The sequence below is a fragment of the Bombina bombina genome, chromosome 5, assembly GCF_027579735.1.
Source record: "Bombina bombina isolate aBomBom1 chromosome 5, aBomBom1.pri, whole genome shotgun sequence".
In the NCBI taxonomy this organism is placed as follows: domain Eukaryota; kingdom Metazoa; phylum Chordata; class Amphibia; order Anura; family Bombinatoridae; genus Bombina; species Bombina bombina.
The window spans coordinates 78164227-78184465 of record NC_069503.1 but is presented as its reverse complement, the minus strand read 5'-3'; the positions used below and the strand labels follow the sequence as shown (position 1 = coordinate 78184465).

The following is a 20239-nucleotide window of genomic DNA, read 5'->3' as shown; positions in this document are numbered from 1 at the left end:
TGTCCCCCCCCAACGTCGCCGCCACCTACCTACACTTATTAACCCCTAATCTGCCGACCGGACATCGCCGCCACTATAATAAATGTATTAACCCCTAAACCACTGCACTCCCGCCTCACAAACACTATAATAAATTTTATTAACCCCTAATCTGCCCTCCCTAACATCGCCGCCACCTACCTACAATTATTAACCCCTAATCTCTCGCCCCCAACGTCGCCGCTACTATAATAAAGTTATTAACCCCTAAACCTAAGTCTAACCCTAACCCTAACACCCCCTAACTTAAATATAATTTAAATAAAACGAAATAAATTTACTATAATTAAATAAATTAATCCTATTTAAAACTAAATACTTACCTATCAAATAAACCCTAATATAGCTACAATATAACTAATAGTTACATTGTAGCTATTTTAGGATTTATATTTATTTTACAGGCAACTTTGTATTTATTTTAACTAGTTACAATAGCTATTAAATAATTAAGAACTATTTAATAGCTACCTAGTTAAAATAAATACAAAATTACCTGTAAAATAAATCCTAACCTAAGTTACAATTAAACCTAACACTACACTATCATTAAATTAATTAAATAAATTAACTACAATTTCCTAAAATAAAATACAATAAAATAAACTATTCTATAATAAAAAACAAACAAACACTAAATTACAAAAAATAAAAAAGAACTACAAGCAGTTTAAACTAATTACACCTAATATAAGCCCCCTAAAAAAATAAAAAAGCCCCACAAAATAAAAAATTCCCTACCCTATTCTAAAATACAAAAGTAATGAGCTCTTTTACCAGCCCTTAAAAGGGCTTTTTGCGGGGCCTTGCCCCAAAGTAATCAGCTCTTTTGCCTGAAAATAAAAATACAATACCCCCCACAACATTACAACCCACCACCCACATACCCCTACTCTAACCCACCCAAACCCCCCTTAAAAAAAACTATCGCTAACCCCCTGATGATCATCCTACCTTGAGTCGTCTTCACTCAGCCGAGCCAAATTTTTCATCCAAGGTGCACAGAGGAGGTCCATCACCCGGTAGAAGTCTTCATCCACGCGGGGCAAGAAGAGGTCCTTCATCCGGTAGAAGTGTCCATCCAGGCGGCGTCTTCAATCTTCATCCATCTGGAGTGGAGCCATCTTCAAAGGAGCCGACGCGGAGCCATCCTCTTCTACCGACGGACTAAAGACGAATGAAGGTTCCTTTAAGGGACGTCATCCAAGATGGCGTCCCTTCAATTCCGATTGGCTGATAGAATTCTGTCAGCCAATCGGAATTAAGGTTGAAAAAATCTGATCCAATCAGCCAATCGTATTGAACTCACATTCTATTGGCTGTTCCGATCAGCCAATAGAATGCGAGTTCAATACGATTGGCTGATTGGATCAGCCAATCGGATTGAACTTCAATCTGATTGGCTGATTGCATCAGCCAATCAGATTTTTTCTACCTTTATTCCGATTGGTTGATAGAATTCTATCAGCCAATCAGAATTGAAGGGACGCCATCTTGGATGACGTCCCTTAAAGGAACTTTCATTCATCTTTAGTCCGTCGGGGTATGAGGATATTCCACATCGGCGGGATGAAGTTGGATCCGGAATAAAGAAGATAGAAGATGCCGCTTGGAAGAAGACATCGCCCGGATGGAGGACCTCTTCTTTGCCGCTTGGATCAAGACTTCTACCGGATGGAGGACATCTTCTTGCTCCGCTTGGATGAAGAATTCGGCTCGGCTGGGTGAAGACGACTCAAGGTAGGGAGATCTTCAGGGGGTTAGTGATAGATTTTTTTAAGGGGGGTTTGGGTGGGTTAGAGTAGGGGTATGTGGGTGGTGGGTTGTAAATGTTGGTGGCGGTATTGTATTTTTATTTTCATGCAAAAGAGCTGATTACTTTGGGGCAAGGCCCCGCAAAAAGCCATTTTAAGGGCTGGTAAAAGAGCTGATTACTTTTGTAATTTAGAATAGGGTAGGGATTTTTTTTTGGGGGGGGGCTTTTTTATTTTATTAGGGGGCTTAGATTAGGTGTAATTAGTTTAAACTGCTTGTCATTTTATTTTATTTTTTATTTTTGTAATTAAGTGTTTTTTTTTGTATTATAGAATAGTTTATTTGAGTGTATTTTATTTTAGGTAATTGTAGTTATTTTATTTAATTAATTTAATGATAGTTTAGTGTTAGGTTTAATTGTAACTTAGGTTAGGATTTATTTTACAGGTAATTTTCTATTTATTTTAACTAGGTAGCTATTAAATAGTTCTTAACTATTTAATAGCTATTGTAACTAGTTAAAATAAATACAAAGTTGCCTGTAAAATAAATATAAATCCTAAAATAGTTAGATGTTAGGGGCAACAGATTAGGGGTTCATAGGTATAATGTAGGTGGCGGCGGTGTCCGGTCGGCAGATTAGGGGTTAAAGAAATTTATTAGAGTGGTGGCGATGTGGGGGGGCCTTGGTTTAGGGGTACATAGGTAGTTTATGGGTGTTAGTGTACTTTAAAACACAGTAGTTAAGAGCTTTATAAACCGGCGTTAGCCCATAAAGCTCTTAACTACTGACTTTTTTTGGCGTTAGGAGTCTTGTCGGTAGAGGCTCTACCGCTCACTTCTCCCAAGACTCCAAATACCAGCGTTAGGCAGATCCCATTGAAAAGATAGGATACACAATTGGCGTAAGGGGATCTGCGGTAGCCTGGAATCGAGGTAGGGAAGTGAGCGGTAGACCCTTTCCTGCCTGACTCTAAATACCAGCGGGCGGTAAAAAGCAACGTTAGGACCCCTTAACGCTACTTTTGACGGCTAACGCCAAACTCTAAATCTAGCCGTAAGTCTTCCTGGAAGTCCAATCATTCCTGGAATAAGGGGAAACAATTAAAGAAGCCTGTTACTGACTCAAAGTCAGCATGAAGGGTCTGCCCCTGATCCGGGAGCAGATCTTTTGGGGGCAGACTTTTTTTTTTTTTTCAGGCTTGGGTTCGGGATGTCCCGGATCCCTGGGTAGTGGACATTGTATCCCAGGGTTACAAACTAGAGTTCAAGATTTTTCCCAAGGGCAGGTTCCTTCTCTCCAGGTTATCTGTAAACCAGATAAAGAGAGCGGTGTTCTTATGTTGTGTCCAGGATCTTTCCGATATGGGAGTAATAGTTTCAGTTCCTATTCAGGAGCAGGGTCTGGGTTTTTATTCAAATCTGTTCGTAGTTCCCCAAAAATAGGGAACCTTCAGTCCTATTTTGGATCTCAAGAGTGTGAACAAGTTTCTCAGAGTTCCGTCTTTCAAGATGGAAACTGTTCGTTTCATTCTTCCTTTAGTTCAGGAGGGTCAGTTCATGACCACAGTGGATTTAAAGGATGCGTATCTGCATATTTCTATCCACAAGGATCATCACAAGTTTCTGAGATTTGCGTTTCTAGACAAACATCTTCAGTTTGTGGCTCTTCTATTTGGTCTTGCAGCGGCTCCCAGGATTTTCTGAAAGGTTCTGGGAGGATTATTGGCGGTTCTTTGATTGCAGGGTGTTGCAGTGGCGTCTTATCTGGACGATATTGTGGTTCAGGCATCATATTTTCAACAAGCAAGCTCCCACACAGAGATATTGTTGTCTTTTCTGCACTCCCACTGTTGGAAGGGGAATTTAGGAAAAGTTCTTTGATTTCGGCTACAAGAGTGGTATTTTTTGGGAACCATTATAGATTCCCTAGAAATTAAGATTTTTCTGACGGAGGCCAGAAAATTAAACAGTTTCAATTTGTGTCTTATTCTTCAGGCCTCTCCTTGGCCGTCAGTGGCTCAGTGTATGGAGGTCATTGGTCTGATGTTGTCAGTTATGGACATCATTCCATTTGCTCAGTTCCATCTCAGGTCTCTGCAATTATGCATGCTCAGACAATGGAATGGGGATTATGCGGACCTGTCTCCACGTATTGTTTTGGATCAGGAGACAAGAAACTCTCTTCCGTGGTGGTTGTCTCAGCATCTTCTCTCCCAGGGAACCTGCTTCCTCAGACCTACTTGGGTGATCGAGACCACAGATGCCAGTCTGATTGGATGGGGAGCTGTCTGTAGCTTTTTAAAGGCTCAGGGTCTTTGGTCTCGGGAGGAGTCGGTTCAACCCATAAATATTCTAGAGCTGAGGGCAATCTTCAATGCTCTTCTGGCCTGGACTCTGTTAGCTTCAGCCCAGTTTATCCCGAATATTACATCAGTAGCTTACATTATCATCAGGGAGGAACTCGGAGTTCTTTGGCCATGACAGAGGTAGCCAGGATTATTCAGTGGACAGAGACCCACAATTGTTTTCTGTCTGCGATCAACATTCCAGGGGTGGACAATTGGGAAGCGGATTTTCTAAGTCATCAGACTTTCATCCGAGGGAGTGGGAAATTCATCCGGAGGTGTTTTCCAATTTGATTCTCAGGTGGGGGCAGCCGGAGCTGGATCTCATCGCATCTAATCAAAATGCCAAGCTTCAGAGGTACGGGTCAAGGTCTCGAGATCCTCAGGCCGTACTAATAGATGCTCTGGCAGTTCCTTGGAACTTCAGTCTAGCGTATGTTTTTCCTCCGTTCGCTCTCCTTCCACGGGTCATTGCTTGAGTCAAACAGGAGAGGGCATCAGTGATTCTCATTGCTCTGGCATGGCCTCACAGTATCTTGGATGCGGACCCAGTGGAGATGTCATCTCTTCCACCTTCGAAACTTCCATTAGGGAAGGACCTTCTTCGCCAGGGGTCCTTCCTTTATCCAAATCTCATTTCTCTGAAGCTGTCTGCTTGGAGATTGAACGCTTGATTTTATCTAAACGTGGTTTCTCTGAATCGGTTATTGAGACTATGATTCAGGCTCGTAAGCCTGTGACTAGAAATATTTAATATAAGATTTGGCGTAAATATGTGTATTGGTGTGAATCTAAGGGTTTTTCTTGGAATAGAGTTAAAATTCCTAGGACTTTTCTCCAGGAGGGTTTGGAGAAGGGTTTATCTGCTAGTACCTTGAGGGGTCAAATTTCTGCTTTATCTATTTTGTTGCATAAACATCTGGCAGATGTGCCAGATGTTAAGTCTTTTTGTCAGGCTCTGGTAAGAGTCAGGCCTAGGTTTAAATTTGCTACTCCTCCGTGGAGTCTTAATTTGATTCTTAGAGTTCTTCAGCATGCTCCTTTTGAGCCTATGCATTCTTTGGATATTAAGATTTTCTCCTGGAAAGTTTTGTTTTTAGTTGCTATTTCTTTGGCTAAAAGAGTTTCAGAGCTTTCAGCTTTGCAATATGAATCTCCATTTCTTATTTTTCATTCTGATAAGGTAGTTCTGCGTACTGCCTTAGGTTTTCTTCCTAAGGTGGTTTTTGGCTAGGAATATTAATCAGGAGATTGTTGTTCCTTCCTTGTGTCCTTATCCTTCTTCTCATAAAGAACGTTTGTTGCAGAATCTAGATGTGGTACGTGCTTTAAAGTTTTATTTGCAGGCAACTAAGGATTTTCGCCAGTCTTCTTCCTTATATGTTGTTTATTCTGGGAAAAGAAAGGGTCAAAAGGCTACTGCCACTTCTCTTTCTTTTTGGTAAGGAGTATTATTCACTTGGCTTATGAGACTGCTGGACAGCAGCCTCCTGAATCACGGCTTATTCTACCAGGGCTGTTTGTTCTTCTTGGGCTTTTAAAAATGGAGCTTCTATGGAACAGATTTGCAAGGCTGCTACTTGGTCATCTTTACACACTTTTTCAAAATTTTACAAATTTGATACTTTTGCTTCGCTGAGGCTTCTTTTGGGAGAAAGGTTCTTCAAGCAGTGGTGCCTTCCGTTTAGGTTAACTGTCTTGTCCCTCCCTTATCATCCGTGTCCTCTAGCCTTGGGTATTGGTTCCCAGCAGTAATTAAGATTATCCATGGACTCACTGTGTCATTAGAAAGAAAACCTAATTTATGCTTACCTAATAAATTAATTTATTTCTTGAGACAGTGAGTCCACGGCCCGCCCTGTATTTCCAGACAGTTTATTTTTCTATAAACATTAGGTACCTTTGCACCTTATATTAGTTATTTTCTCCTTTCCTTTTGGTTGAATGACTGGGGATTGTGGGTAAGGGGAGTGGTATTTAACAGTTTTTGCTTTGGTGCTCTTTGCCACCTCCTGCTGGTCAGGAGAGATATTCCCAACAGTAATTAAGATGATCCGTGGACTCACCTTGTCAAGAAAGAAATTAATTTATAAGGCAAGCATAAATTATGATGATTTTTTTTATTTACACGTTTTGAGTCACCAGCCCCTACTGAGCAGGTGCAAGAATTTGCAGAATATACGTATATGCATTTGTGATTGGCTGATGGCTGTCACATGATACAGGAGAAGTGGAAATAGACAAAACTTTTAAATTTGTCAGAAAAAAAATCTACTACACATTTGAAGTTTAGACTTGTTACGTTCAATTTATGAATATCAATAAATAAATTAATATGCAACAATCAAAGCACAGAATTACAACATTAATATTTTTTACTTCTTGGTATTATGGTTGAATATGTGGAAGAAAAACACAGTATAATATCAATTGACAATTTACTTGGCAATCCATATTAAAAGTTAATACAATAAAACAATACTAGTACAAAAGACAGAAACAATACTCAGTGTTAAAATATAATATACACAGTGATAACACAAAACAATACAATAAACACAACCATGAATCAAAACAATACTCACAACAGTACAAATTCTAACCTACAGAGCCTGCCAGCTGGGCCCAGCATAAACTCCAGTCCTTAATTCTTGCTGGCTCATGGTGGAAGGGCTAAGCCTTTTCCACATCCCTCAATTTACTCTAAAAATGTGAGGTACTATATCAGGTAGGCTGGTCTATGATGTCACTGCCTGGAAATGAATTCTACACACTGCCCCCAGTGGACCGTCTAGCAAATTGCATAATAATTATTGATACTTATGCTTAATTTATTACATAAATCATAAGCGAATAATCAATACAAGACTAAGAGGCCGATTTATCAATGTCCGCCAGACATGATCCGCTACACTTTTTAAGTCAGCAGCTCCTACTGAGCATGTGCAAGAATTTGCAGAATATACATATATGCATTTGTGATTGGCTGATGGCTGTCACATAATACAGGAGAAGTGGAAATGGGCAAAACGTTGACATTTGTCAGAAAAAAAATCTACTACTCATTTGAAGTTCAGACTAAGGGGCCGAATTATTAATGTCTGGTGAACATGATCCGCTGTAGCCAGACATCGCTGAATGCCGACAGCATTTAACAATGCACAAGCAGTAAAAAGAATGACATTATGGACTAGATTACAAGTGCAGTGCTGTTTATCGCTCCTGCTTGTGCTAGAAGTAAGCTTTTTGCATGTGTCGGGTATCGCTCGTATTACAAGTTGAAAGTCAAAAGTTTTCACACAAGTGCTAACCCAATGTGCGCAAAAAGCTGCACTTGTAATACTGCAGCCACTTTAACATATTCCCCCATAGACTTCAATGGAGCAAGAAAAGTAAAAAAAAAAAAACTACTCTACAACCAAATTGCATTTTCTCAAGTGCGCTAACCCTACATAAAATATAAATATTTCACATTCCAATGCCCTTCACAAAGCAGAATACCTTCAATTTATATATATATATATATATATATATATATATATATATATATATATATATATATATATATGTATGTATGTATATATATATGTATATATATATATATATATATATATATATATATATATATATATATATATATATATATATAAATAAAACCGTTTTTCTCTTTTTGGATATTTGTTTGTATGACTGTGAGTTGGCTTCATTTGCCCCATTGCCAACATTGACTTATTTTGTATTTGTTTGGGAGCGTCTGTTACCATGGTAACCACTTAAGTTCGTATGTGACATATGACACGCCCCCACATTGGGGGCGTGTCTACTAGGGAGAACGTGGTGTCCTCCAGGGTTCACGATATGTTATATCTTTGGTGTAGGGGTACCAGCTGTCCTTCAAGAAAATACTGGACAGCCAAAATGATAGAGGCGGGTCGAAGCGTGGTAGGGTCTTGCAGATAAAAATGCACACACATTATATATATATATATATTTTTTTTTTAATTATCTATCTACACATTTATATATATATATATATATATATATATACACACACACACATATATATATAATGTGTTTGTATATGTGTGTGTGTGTGTGTGTATGTATATATATATATATAAATATATATATATATATATAAATATAGATAGTAAAATAAAAAAAAAAAATATATATATATATATAATAAATATATATATATATTATATACATAATAAATATATATTATATGCATAGATATATATATATATATATAAAATAAATAAATATGTATATAATTGTCTGGGTGATGGTGATGATATAACATTTATTTAAAAAGACTAAGAGTGACTGAGACATACCTTATTGTTTTAATAATGTAACAGTTAACAGAGTCTCACTCTCAGTCCCTGGCTGCTTCAATGGATTATGTTGATGAAGAATTGTTCAATCACAGACTCAGTCACATCACACTGTCTATTCCCTTCCCTTGGCAGGGCAGTGGGCAGGCACACACTAATCTAAGTAATTTCTTGCTGGCTCAGAGTCAGACGCTGCCAGCTCAGTACTCAGTCGCTGCAGCATAGTCATACAGACTGAGATGAGAGCGGGTCTTCTTGCTATTGTGTGTGTCGTGACGTCACGTGACCCGCACGTTCACGTGACGACGTCCGATACAGCGCAATCAGAAGACAGTTACAAGTTGCACAGGCAGATCTCACAGATGGGTGGCAGGCAGGCAGCGCGCAGAGGTTCCGACCGCAACTCCGGCTCCGCACACTGTCAGGATCATGATATATGATCCGATCATCTGGACAGCTGAGCAGAGCCTGAGTTGACACGGGCTGCAGAATTTAGTAAAAAAATTCTATAGAAAAATTACCTAGTCTACCTAAGGCTATGCCCGGTATTTTAAAAATAAAATTACCAGGCAAAAGCCTGAAATACCGGACAGTCCGGTCTAATAACGGACACCTGGCAACCCTACTTTGGTGGTGGGTAAGTGCAAATGGGTCATTTTTTAATCGAAAATGTTCACATAATAAAGTGACAAAACTGCTTATAAGAAGACCTAGGAGTGCGCTTTCTCTTTGGCTCTGTATTTACATTTTGCAGCACCCAAGGCTGTTGGATCTTAATTCTGGAGTGCACACTGTCTGACATATACATATATATATATATAGTGTGCTAGTGAAAGTGCTGCTATATGTAGTGTAGCTTTATGTATATAGTGTAGCTTTATGTATATAGTGTAGCTGTATGTATATAGTGTAGCTTTATGTATATAGTGTAGCTTTATGTATATAGTGTAGCTTTATGTATATAGTGTAGCTTTATGTATATAGTGTAGCTTTATGTATATAGTGTAGCTGTAATGTATATAGTGTAGCTTTATGTATATAGTGTAGCTTTATGTATATAGTGTAGCTGTGATGTATATAGTGTAGCTTTATGTATATAGTGTAGCTTTATGTATATAGTGTAGCTTTATGTATATAGTGCAGCTTTATGTATATAGTATAGCTTTATGTATATAGTGTAGCTTTATGTATATAGTGTAGCTTTATGTATATAGTGTAGCTTTATGTATATAGTGTAGCTTTATGTATATAGTGTAGCTTTATGTATATAGTGTAGCTGTAATGTATTAGTAGAGGATATGACAGTGACAATGTGCTCAGTTACTAATTTTATGAATTTGCAGCATTTAAACGTTAAAAAGCATCCAATTTGTCTTTGAAATGGTTGCATATTTTATTTGTCTGATTGGCTGCTGCTTAACATGTGACTTCTCTGCATCTATTCTGGGAGATGTAGTTCAGTATTGAACTGACCTTTGTTCCCCTCCTATTTACTTCCTGTGCAGCTGCTGCTGGGTGAGTGAGTCAGGCTGTGTGTATTGTGTGATAAAAAGTTTTAGTCACTTTCTAGTCTGCTTAAAAAGTTTATAATTGTTGTTCTTTTAATGCATGTTACTCATCTGCTTGTGCCAGGCAATGTGATAGTAGGTGCTGTTCTTCTCTTGGTGTTAGTGAAGGGTTAATACACACTGTGCTGATCTCTGTGCTAGTAAAGGGTTAATACACACTGTGCAGCTCTCTGTGCTAGTAAAGGGTTAATACACACTGTGGTGATCTCTGTGCTAGTGAAGGTTTAATACATACTGTGCTGATCTCTGTGCTAGTGAAGGGTTAATACACACTGTGCAGCTCTTTGTGCTAGTGAATGGTTAATACATACTGTGCTGCTCTCTGTGCTAGTGAATGGGTTAATACATACTGTGCTGCTCTCTGTGCTAGTGAAGGGTTAATACATACTATGCTGCTCTCTGTGCTAGTGAAGGGTTAATACACACTGTGCTGCTCTCTGTGCTAGTGAAGGGTTAATACACACTGTGCAGCTCTCTGTGCTAGTGAAGGGTTAATACACACTGTACTGCTCTCTGTGCTAGTGAAGGGTTAATACACACTGTGCAGCTCTCTGTGCTAGTGAAGGGTTAATACACACTGTGCTACTCTCTGTGCTAGTGAAGGGTTAATACACACTGTGCTGCTCTCTGTGCTAGTGAAGGGTTAATTCATACTATGCTGCTCTCTGTGCTAGTGAAGGGTTAATACACACTGTGCTGCTCTCTGTGCTAGTGAAGGGTTAATACACACTGTGCAGCTCTCTGTGCTAGTGAAGGGTTAATACACACTGTACTGCTCTCTGTGCTAGTGAAGGGTTAATACACACTGTGCAGCTCTCTGTGCTAGTGAAGGGTTAATACACACTGTGCAGCTCTCTGTGCTAGTGAAGGGTTAATACACACTGTGCTACTCTCTGTGTTAGTGAATGGTTAATGCACACTGTGCTGCTCTCTGTGCTAGTAAAGGGTTAATACACACTATGCTACTGTGTGTTAGTGAAGGGTTAATACACACTGTGCTACTCTCTGTGTTAGTGAAGGGTTAATACACACTGTGCTGCTCTCTGTGCCATTGAAGGGTTAATACACACTGTGCTGCTCTCTGTGCTAGTGAAGGGTTAATACACACTGTGCTGCTCTCTGTGCTAGTGAAGGGTTAATACACACTGTGCTACTCTCTGTGCTAGTGAATGGTTAATACACACTGTGCTGCTCTCTGTGCTAGTAAAGGGTTAATACACACTATGCTACTGTGTGTTAGTGAAGGGTTAATACACACTGTGCTGCTCTCTGTGCTAGTGAATGGTTAATACACACTGTGCAGCTCTCTGTGTTAGTGAAGGGTTAATACACACTGTGCTGCTCTCTGTGCTAGTGAATGGTTAATACACACTGTGCAGCTCTCTGTGCTAGTGAAGGGTTAATACACACTGTGCTACTCTCTGTGTTAGTGAAGGTTTAATACACACTGTGCTGCTCTCTGTGCTAGTAAAGGGTTAATATACACTGTGCTATTCTCTGTGTTAGTGAAGGGTTAATACCAGACATCCCAACCTGCAAAAACTAATTTCAGGAAGGTGGCTTCTCCCGCTACTGCGCTGCTACCCCCCCTCCCAGTTATATATTGGACACCTTGAAACCCTAAATAAGATAGAGCCTTATCATTAAAGTAGCTTCCCACTAAAGGCACATTAAAAAAAAAGTAGCTTTATTGCACAACCACATACAACAAACCTATTTTCCAGTGATCGTACGCTTGTTGAATCCTTAAATATTTTAGAATCCAAAGTTTAATTATGTGCAGTAAATAAGGCATACCTCCCAATACAGGTGGCCCCCGTTTTACAACGGTTCAATTTACACCGTTTCAGAATAACAACCTTTTTTTCCAGTCATGTGACTGCTATTGAAAAGCATTGAGAAGCAGTGCATTTATTAAAATAACCAGTAGGTGGAGCTGTCCGCTTGTGTTGCAGCAAAGAATCCAAAGTTTAATTATGTGCAGTAAATAAGGCATACCTCCCAATACTGTATTTCAAAATTCAAAAGAGGGACACGCCCCCCCCCCCCCCTCCGCGGCATAAAATTTGAAATGTGGTGGACGGGGCTTAAAAAATCATAAGACCAAAGTAATATAAATAACATTCTAAATAAAGTCATATATTTTAATACACAGGCAGCAAATCAAACACAAGCTCAAACCACTGGTATGGCTATGTGAGCTATGTATTTAATTAGCCTTTGCAAAGACATTGCTAAACATTTTTATCTTAATTGGACATTTAATAATAGATTTTTTAAAACTGCTCTCTGCATTCCCCATTAATATTCTGACCTTTAAAGTCAGCAAAAATGCACAGTAGCACACTACATAGCATACACTTACACATGCAGATACACACACACTACATAGCATACACTTATACATGCAGATACACACACACTACATAGTATACACTTATACATGCAGATACACACACACACTACATAGCATACACTTACACATGCAGATACACACACACTACATAGCATACACTTATACAGGCAGATACACACACACACATTACATAGCATACACTTATACATGCAGATACACAGACACTACATAGTATACACTTATACATGCAGACACACACACACTACATAGCATACACTTACTTACACATGCAGATACACACACACTACATAGCATACACTTATATATGCAGATACACACACACACACACACTACATAGCATACACTTATACATGCAGATGCACACACACTACATAGCATACACTTACACATGAAGATACACACACACACACACACACTACATAGCATACACTTATACATGCAGCATACACTTATACATGCAGATACACAGACACTACATAGTATACACTTATACATGCAGACACACACACACACTACATAGCATACACTTATACATGCAGATACACACTTATACATGCAGATACACATACACACACTACATAGCTTACATTTATACATGCCGACACACACACACACTACATAGCATAAACATATACATACAGACACACACACTACATCATATATGGGTGTCATGAGATGCAGGACATATGCAGGACACAGCAATGATGGTACAACTCTATTTTATTACAGAGCACAGAAACATACATCTAGTCAGGTTGATTTCACTAACTAACTGCGACACAGACTACCGGACCTAAGCGCCGCCCCCAAACTTGTGACATCACTTCCTGCTCTCATCACATCTTCCCCCTTTTCAAAGGGCGAAACATACATTTAAATATAACAAATAACAGGGTATACAAAGCGCATACAACAACATTTTTTAACAGTATATAGCAAATTGGTTACAGAAAAATAAACAACATTAATTACATCCTGACTTGGACATCGGGGTAGACTACCCTAGTCCACAGTGACCATGGGATTATTCTGCTCATACTTCCGGTAACTGTTCTAGCTAAAGTCAGTCCCTATATCGGGCCGGAAGCTTCACCACTCTTCCGCTTGATGCAACTTTGCATGAACTGTCCTCTGATACAGAAGAAGGTGAATAAGAGTCCGCTGGAGGCAAAGACATATCCCCACTGTGATCTTGCTGAGGGGAAGGCACCTCTCTTAGAATAGGGGATCCCACCGGCGGTGGTACTGAGGCATCCAGTTCCAGACTCTCAGGTACAGGCTGAAGATATCTTCGGTTACGGCGTGTAACTGTCCCTCCATCAGTAAGGACTGCATAAGGAGAGCGTCCAATTACCGTAGCAGGCGTCTTCCATTTCTTCTCATCATCCAGTTTAATTCTGACACTTTGCCCTGCATTTAGTTCCTGTAAGGGCCTGACAGAATGTCTCCTGTCGTAGAAGAAACAATAGCTCTTTTTGGCCTCTTCATCCCTCCTAAGGACTTCGTCCCGAGGAACAGAGCCAGTCAGCTTGAAGACACCCACTGACGGTAAAGTGGTGCGAATCTGGCTTCCTAGCATCAGCTGTGCTGGGCTAAACCCGTGGCTTGAATGGGTGTCGCCCTGTATGACAAGAGGGCTAGGTACGGCTCAGATTGCTTTAAAATGAACTTTGTTGTTTGAACTGCCCTTTCAGCCATTCCGTTGGCCTGCGGGTAATGTGGACTTGAAGTGGAATGTACAAAGTCATATTCCCTGCTGAAAGCACTGGACTCTGTAGAAGCGAACTGCATGCCATTATCACTCACCAGCTCTATCGGAATGCCCCACCGGGCGAACAAGCTCTTCAGACGAATGATAACGGCTTGACTTGTGATATCATTCAAAGGTGCAATTTCCAAATACCTGGAATAGTAGTCGATCACAACAAGGAAATTTTTCCCGTGCAGTTCACACAAATCAGCAGCTATTTTCTGCCACGGCAAAAGGCACATTTAGACACGTGATTTGCAATGTCGGAGCTGATCCCAGGCCACCACACAGCTGTAGCTGCCCTTTCTCTGCACTTTGTAATGCCTAAGTGGCCATCATGAATCCTGTTTAACATCTCCTTCCTCATGCTGACAGGAATAACGATGCGGTCTTGGAACAGCACCAACCCCTCCAGCTCTGTGAGCTGCGACCTCCCTAACTGGTAAGAACTTAAAGACATCCAGGCTGCCCGGCTCTCGGCCAGCCTTCTTTTATGTACTTTATAACCTCTTGCAGATCTGTGTCCAAATATGTCTCTTTCTTTATTTCCTCCAGTTTCCTTGAAGAAATGGACTTTGAGGCCAGAACTGAATCAACATACACTTTCACATCAGATTCGGTTGAGGATTCTTCAGCAGCAGCCAGCGGGAGCCTGGATAGTGTATCTGCCACAACCAGTTGTTTCCCCGGAACATGCACTGCCTGAACATTGAACCTGAGTAGTCTCATTAAAAGTCTCTGGCATTTTAAGGGTGTTTTGTCGATATCATAAGAGTTGATTAGAGGGACTAGCGGTTTATGGCCAGTCTCCAGACTAAATTTCTCTAAACCCACTAGATAACGCTGAAAGTGCTCACTGGCCCAAACTGCAGCCAGGCACACTTTCTCAATTTGAGCGTATTTTGACTCAGCAGCCGTCAGTGTGTGGGAACAGTAGGCGATGGGCTGTAGTTTATTTTCATTTAACTGCAGGAGAGCAGCCCCAACCCATAACTGCTTGCATCAGCACTAACCACAGTCTTTTTGGAAGGGTCGTAGAACCCCAGCACTGGGGCAGACCCCAACAGGGACTTGGCCTGCATAAAAGATTTTTCTTGTGAAGGTCCCCAGATCCAGGCAACGTCTTTCTTTAGCAACTCTGTGATAGGGTGTAGAACTGTTGATAAATCTGGAAGAAACTTGCCCACATAATTTACAAGGCCCAATATCTGTCTCAGCTCATGTACATCAGAAGGACTTTTCATCTGTTCAATAGCACAAATTTTCTCTGGGTCTGGTTTGATGCCATCCCCATTGATAATATGCCCAAAGTAACATAATTCAGTTTTCCTAAAATGACATTTTTCTTTATTTAAAGGGACAGTCTAGACCAAAATAAACTTTCATGATTCAGATAGAGCATGTAATTTTAAACAATTTTCCAATTTACTTTTATCACCAATTTTGCTTTGTTCTCTTGGTATTCTTAGTTGAAAGCTTAACCTAGGAGGTTCATATGCTAATTTCTTAGACCTTGAAGCCCACCTCTTTCAGATTGCATTTTAACAGTTTTTCACCACTAGAGGGTGTTAGTTCACATATTTCATATAGATAACACTGTGCTTGTGCACGTGAAGTAATCAGTGAGCAGGCACTGATTGGCTAGACTGCAAGTCTGTCAAAAGAACTGAAAAAAGGGGCAGTTTGCAGAGGCTTAGATACAAGATAATCACAGAGGTTAAAAGTATATTATTATAACTGTGTTGGTTATGCAAAACTGGGAAACGGGTAATAAAGGAATTATCTATCTTTTAAAACAATAAAAATTCTGGTGTAGACTGTCCCTTTAACTTCAGCCCAGACTCCTTGATAGCCTGCAGCACACAACTTATGCTCCTCCACTGTAGACCCATACACTAGAATGTCCATGACGAATGCCTTGCCCACATGGTCACTCAGGAGAGAACTAATTTCCCTTTGAAAGATTTCAGGAACAGAGGATATCCCAAAGGGGAGTCTGCAGAAACAAATCCCACCTACCGGTGTGATAAAGGTAGTCAGTTTGTGGCACTTTGGATCTAGGCGGATCTGCCAAAAGCCGCTAGAAGCGTCCAATGTAGAAAAGAACTTAGCCCCAGCCAACTTTGGAGCTATATCTTCTAATGTCGGCAGCACAAATCTCTCTCTTCACTGCCTCATTCAACCTTTTCAGGTCCACACAGATGCGCACCTTTCCGTTTTTCTTTGCAACAGGAACAATGGGGGCACACCAATCAGTTGCTTCAACAACCTCTTTGTTACGGTACCAACAGTGTACCAAGGGTTAACACCAGATGAACAATGTCCTGAATATGGGATCAGCAACTCACAACCCAGCCAGTATTTCCCCTCAAACATGAGACCAGGCTCCACATTCAAGGTAAAACAAAGTGAACTTTATTAGGGGCCATATGCCCAGTATTTATGCAGGTTAGACCCCAGATGGGGGGTGGAAAGAATGTTGTACATTAGATGGAGGGAACACGCCCTTTGACATGATACAATAGAATACCTTGCTCAAGCTGATAACAACTTAAACACAAGACACACACTTGGCTTTTCTTATCACTAGGCGTCTGCTCTCTGAGGGTGATTAAACAATGGAATGTTTATCACTAACTTTAATGACAGTACACAATAGCTGAGGCTAGTAACCTTGTCGTTACAGAATAGCTTCTTAAAGCTGAACACAGTTAACTCCTTCAGTCCTGACAGAAGGGTCTGTCACATAGCTCCCCCCTTGTGGAACACTCTGGCAGACCCGGCTTGACCCTTTGGCGGGTCAACCTGGGGATGACCGGACTAGGAGGTGGTAGGCATGTCAGTTTGCCGGGGCAATCCATCTGTATTCCCGTTATGAGAGAGAATTCCTACCCGTATAAATAAGGGTTCAACTTCTTCAGTGCCCAGACTAGGGCTAAACAGTCCTTCAAAATCTCATCAGCTTCTTTACAAGTTTTTTGTACCTGCTCTTTATAGGTATCCACAATCCCTTCATACTGACATAGGGTGCCCTTGAGTTGCTGCAGCTCACTATGAGCCAGCATCAGCTTCTCCTCAAGTGTCGCTAAGTTTGTCTTTAAGGTTTCATGTTCCACTCTCAAGCTGGTGTTTTCTGCAGTCTGTCGGTGCAGCTTGTCTAGCAGAGATTCCTGTTCTAAACGTGTTTTTTCCTCTGCACTCTTCTCTCCCGCTAGCACTGTTACATGATTATTTAACGTGACCATTTCATCCTCTACTTGACTCTTCTCCTTTATCAGCGCACTGTAACGGGACTTCCACGTATCAATAGCAGTTAGAGATTTACTGAGCTCAGAGTCCTGGGGCTTAGCAGCAGGTGGGTCAGTCTCTGCTGCACGGATCTGGGCACGGGTAGTTACAGGGTTAACATCAGCGGGACCCATGGGAGCATAGGCAGAAACAAGGGGGGCCAAGTCATTTCCAAGGAGAACATCAGCAGGTAAGTCCTTCTTGACCCCCACATTCTCAGGTAGGCGGAACACAGTGCCCCGTGCTACCCTCACAGCCACAGTGTCTCCAGTGTGCTGTTTCTCAGACACCAAGTTCTTTTGAAGCAAGGTCATGGTAGCACCAGTATCCCGTAGACCACTGACCTCCTTCCCATTCACTTTAACCAGTTGCCGGTTATTCCGGTGGGCAGCTTGCACAAGGTCTGCCTCATGTAGGATGCCCCAGCATTCTTGCACCTCTACGTAGCGGGCCGCAGGCTGAGGATTACGTGGGATTCCGCCGGCGGGTCTTCTCCAGGACTGCGCTTGGTTCGCTGCGTTTAGGGGACACTCTGGTCTTTTGTGCCCTAGTTGCTTACATCCAAAGCACCGAATAGGTTGTGAGTAGCCCCGCGAATTGAACCGGGCTCTCTGAGGGTAGTTCGTGGCCGGAGGCCGTGTGGTATAGCGGTGCGCTGGGGTTTGGTAACTGGCAGCTGCTGGGGTGACTGGGGGTCTGTACTCCACTCTAGCAGGGGGCTTAGTGGTAGCAGTGTCCAGTTTGCGGGCATCCGTATACTCATCTGCCAAACGAGCCGCTTCATGCAGGGTGGAGGGTTTACGGTCCCGAACCCACTCTCGAACTCCTGCGGGTAACTTGTTGAAGCAATGTTCCAACAGGAATAGCTGCAGCACCTCTTCCCCAGATACGGCTTGGCACCCCGCTATCCAGTGAGCTGCTGTGCGGTGCACCTTACATGCCCACTCAAGGTAGGAATCTCCAGCTAATTTAACAGTGTCTCTGAACCGCCTCCGGTATGCCTCCGGTGTAACCGCATACCTGGAGAGCAGAGCCTCTTTTACAGTATTATAATCCCCGACTTCCTCATCTGGAATGGCCCGAAAAGCCTCACTGGCCCGGCCGGATAATTTTCCGGATAATATCGTGACCCAGTCCTCTGCGGGTACCTTGTGTAGTGCACATTGCCTCTCAAAATCCGCAAGGTACCCATCAATCTCTCCTTCTGTTTCCAGGAAGTTTTTAAAAGCTGCAAAATTTACTTTTCCCTTTTCCACTGGGGTTGCTGTGACTTGGGCTGCTGCAGCGCCGCTTTGGCGAAGTAGGTTGGCCTCCACAGCTGCTATGACCCGGTCGATAATTTCGGCAGATGGGTTGGGGCCATAATATGCCAGTCTTATTTTAACCGCCCGATCAAAGCTTGCTTCTTCAGGGGTTCTGTCTGATATGCTGGGCCCATTGGTTCCTTCTGTCCCTGGTACTCTTTCCATCTTAGTCAGTATTGTAACAATCCCCCTCTTCCTGAGGTTACTGGCTTGTGTAGTTGCTCTTCTGGGCGATAAGGTTCATTCTGTCGCTTGCCACCAATTGTTACGGTACCAACAGTGTACGAAGGGTTAACACCAGATGAACAATGTCCTGAATATGGGATCAGCAACTCACAACCCAGCCAGTATTTCCCCTCAAACATGAGACCAGGCTCCACATTCAAGGTAAAACAAAGTGAACTTTATTAAGGGCCATATGCCCAGTATTTATGCAGGTTAGACCCCAGATGGGGGGTGGAAAGAATGTTGTACATTAGATGGAGGGAACACGCCCTTTGACATGATACAATAGAATACCTTGCTCAAGCTGATAACAACTTAAACACAAGACACACACTTGGCTTTTCTTATCACTAGGCGTCTGCTCTCTGAGGGTGATTAAACAATGGAATGTTTATCACTAACTTTAATGATAGTACACAATAGCTGAGGCTAGTAACCTTGTCGTTACAGAATAGCTTCTTAAAGCTGAACACAGTTAACTCCTTCAGTCCTGACAGAAGGGTCTGTCACACTCTTCAATAACCCCCATAGACTTCATTCACATAAGCTCCTTCTCCACTTCAGGCATGAGTGGGAACGGAATTCTACAGGGAGTAGAAATACTGTATGGGACTGCGTCACTTTTAAGTGCTATACGGACTGGCTTGCAATTCAGTAGGCCCAATTCGCCAAACATATCTTCGGAGATCTCATTCACTCAGGCCATGAGGCCCAAATCACAGGCTGCTTTTCTGCTCAATAAATTGCTAATACACTGACCTCGAATCACATGCACCCACATAGTGAATTTCCTTTGCTTGTACTCACAGCTGGCAAGAAATTTCCCCGCACAATCAATGCGGCCACCGGGACTATGGACATTTTTAGTAACCTTCGCCAGCTGGGGCTGTCGAGGCAGTTTCATAAATGCAGCAAAAGACATTACAGTGATATCTGCTGTGTCAATCTTAAAATCAACTTTGGCTCCCATTACAGTAAAAGTAACCTTCCAATCTTCCTCTGAGCTTGGCCGTTCCACAACAGACCCCACAAAAGACACCTGCATCTCCTTAATGTATTCAGTTTTACACACCACTTCAAAATGGCCCATTCTGTTACATTTTCTGCATCTTTTATCTCTGGCCGGGCATATAGCACTCTGATCATGGGCATGGTTGCACCATGTGCATCTGGCATGCTGTGCCCATCCACTTCTAGGTCTATCCGTTATTTTAGATCTACCGCTCACACTGTGCCTTTCACTAG

General features: G+C 41.6%; 1 protein-coding gene across 1 annotated transcript in view; it reads left to right on the top strand.

Annotated features, from left to right (window-relative positions):
• The first annotated feature begins 9979 nt into the window (after positions 1 to 9979).
• The window catches only part of LOC128659912 (gastrula zinc finger protein XlCGF7.1-like), a 33156-nt gene continuing 22896 nt past the window's right edge, over positions 9980 to 20239 (top strand). Inside the window, exon 1 of the mRNA XM_053713498.1 lies at positions 9980 to 9997. The gene's annotated coding sequence lies outside the window, so the exon portion shown is untranslated. The remainder of the gene's footprint in view (positions 9998 to 20239) is intronic.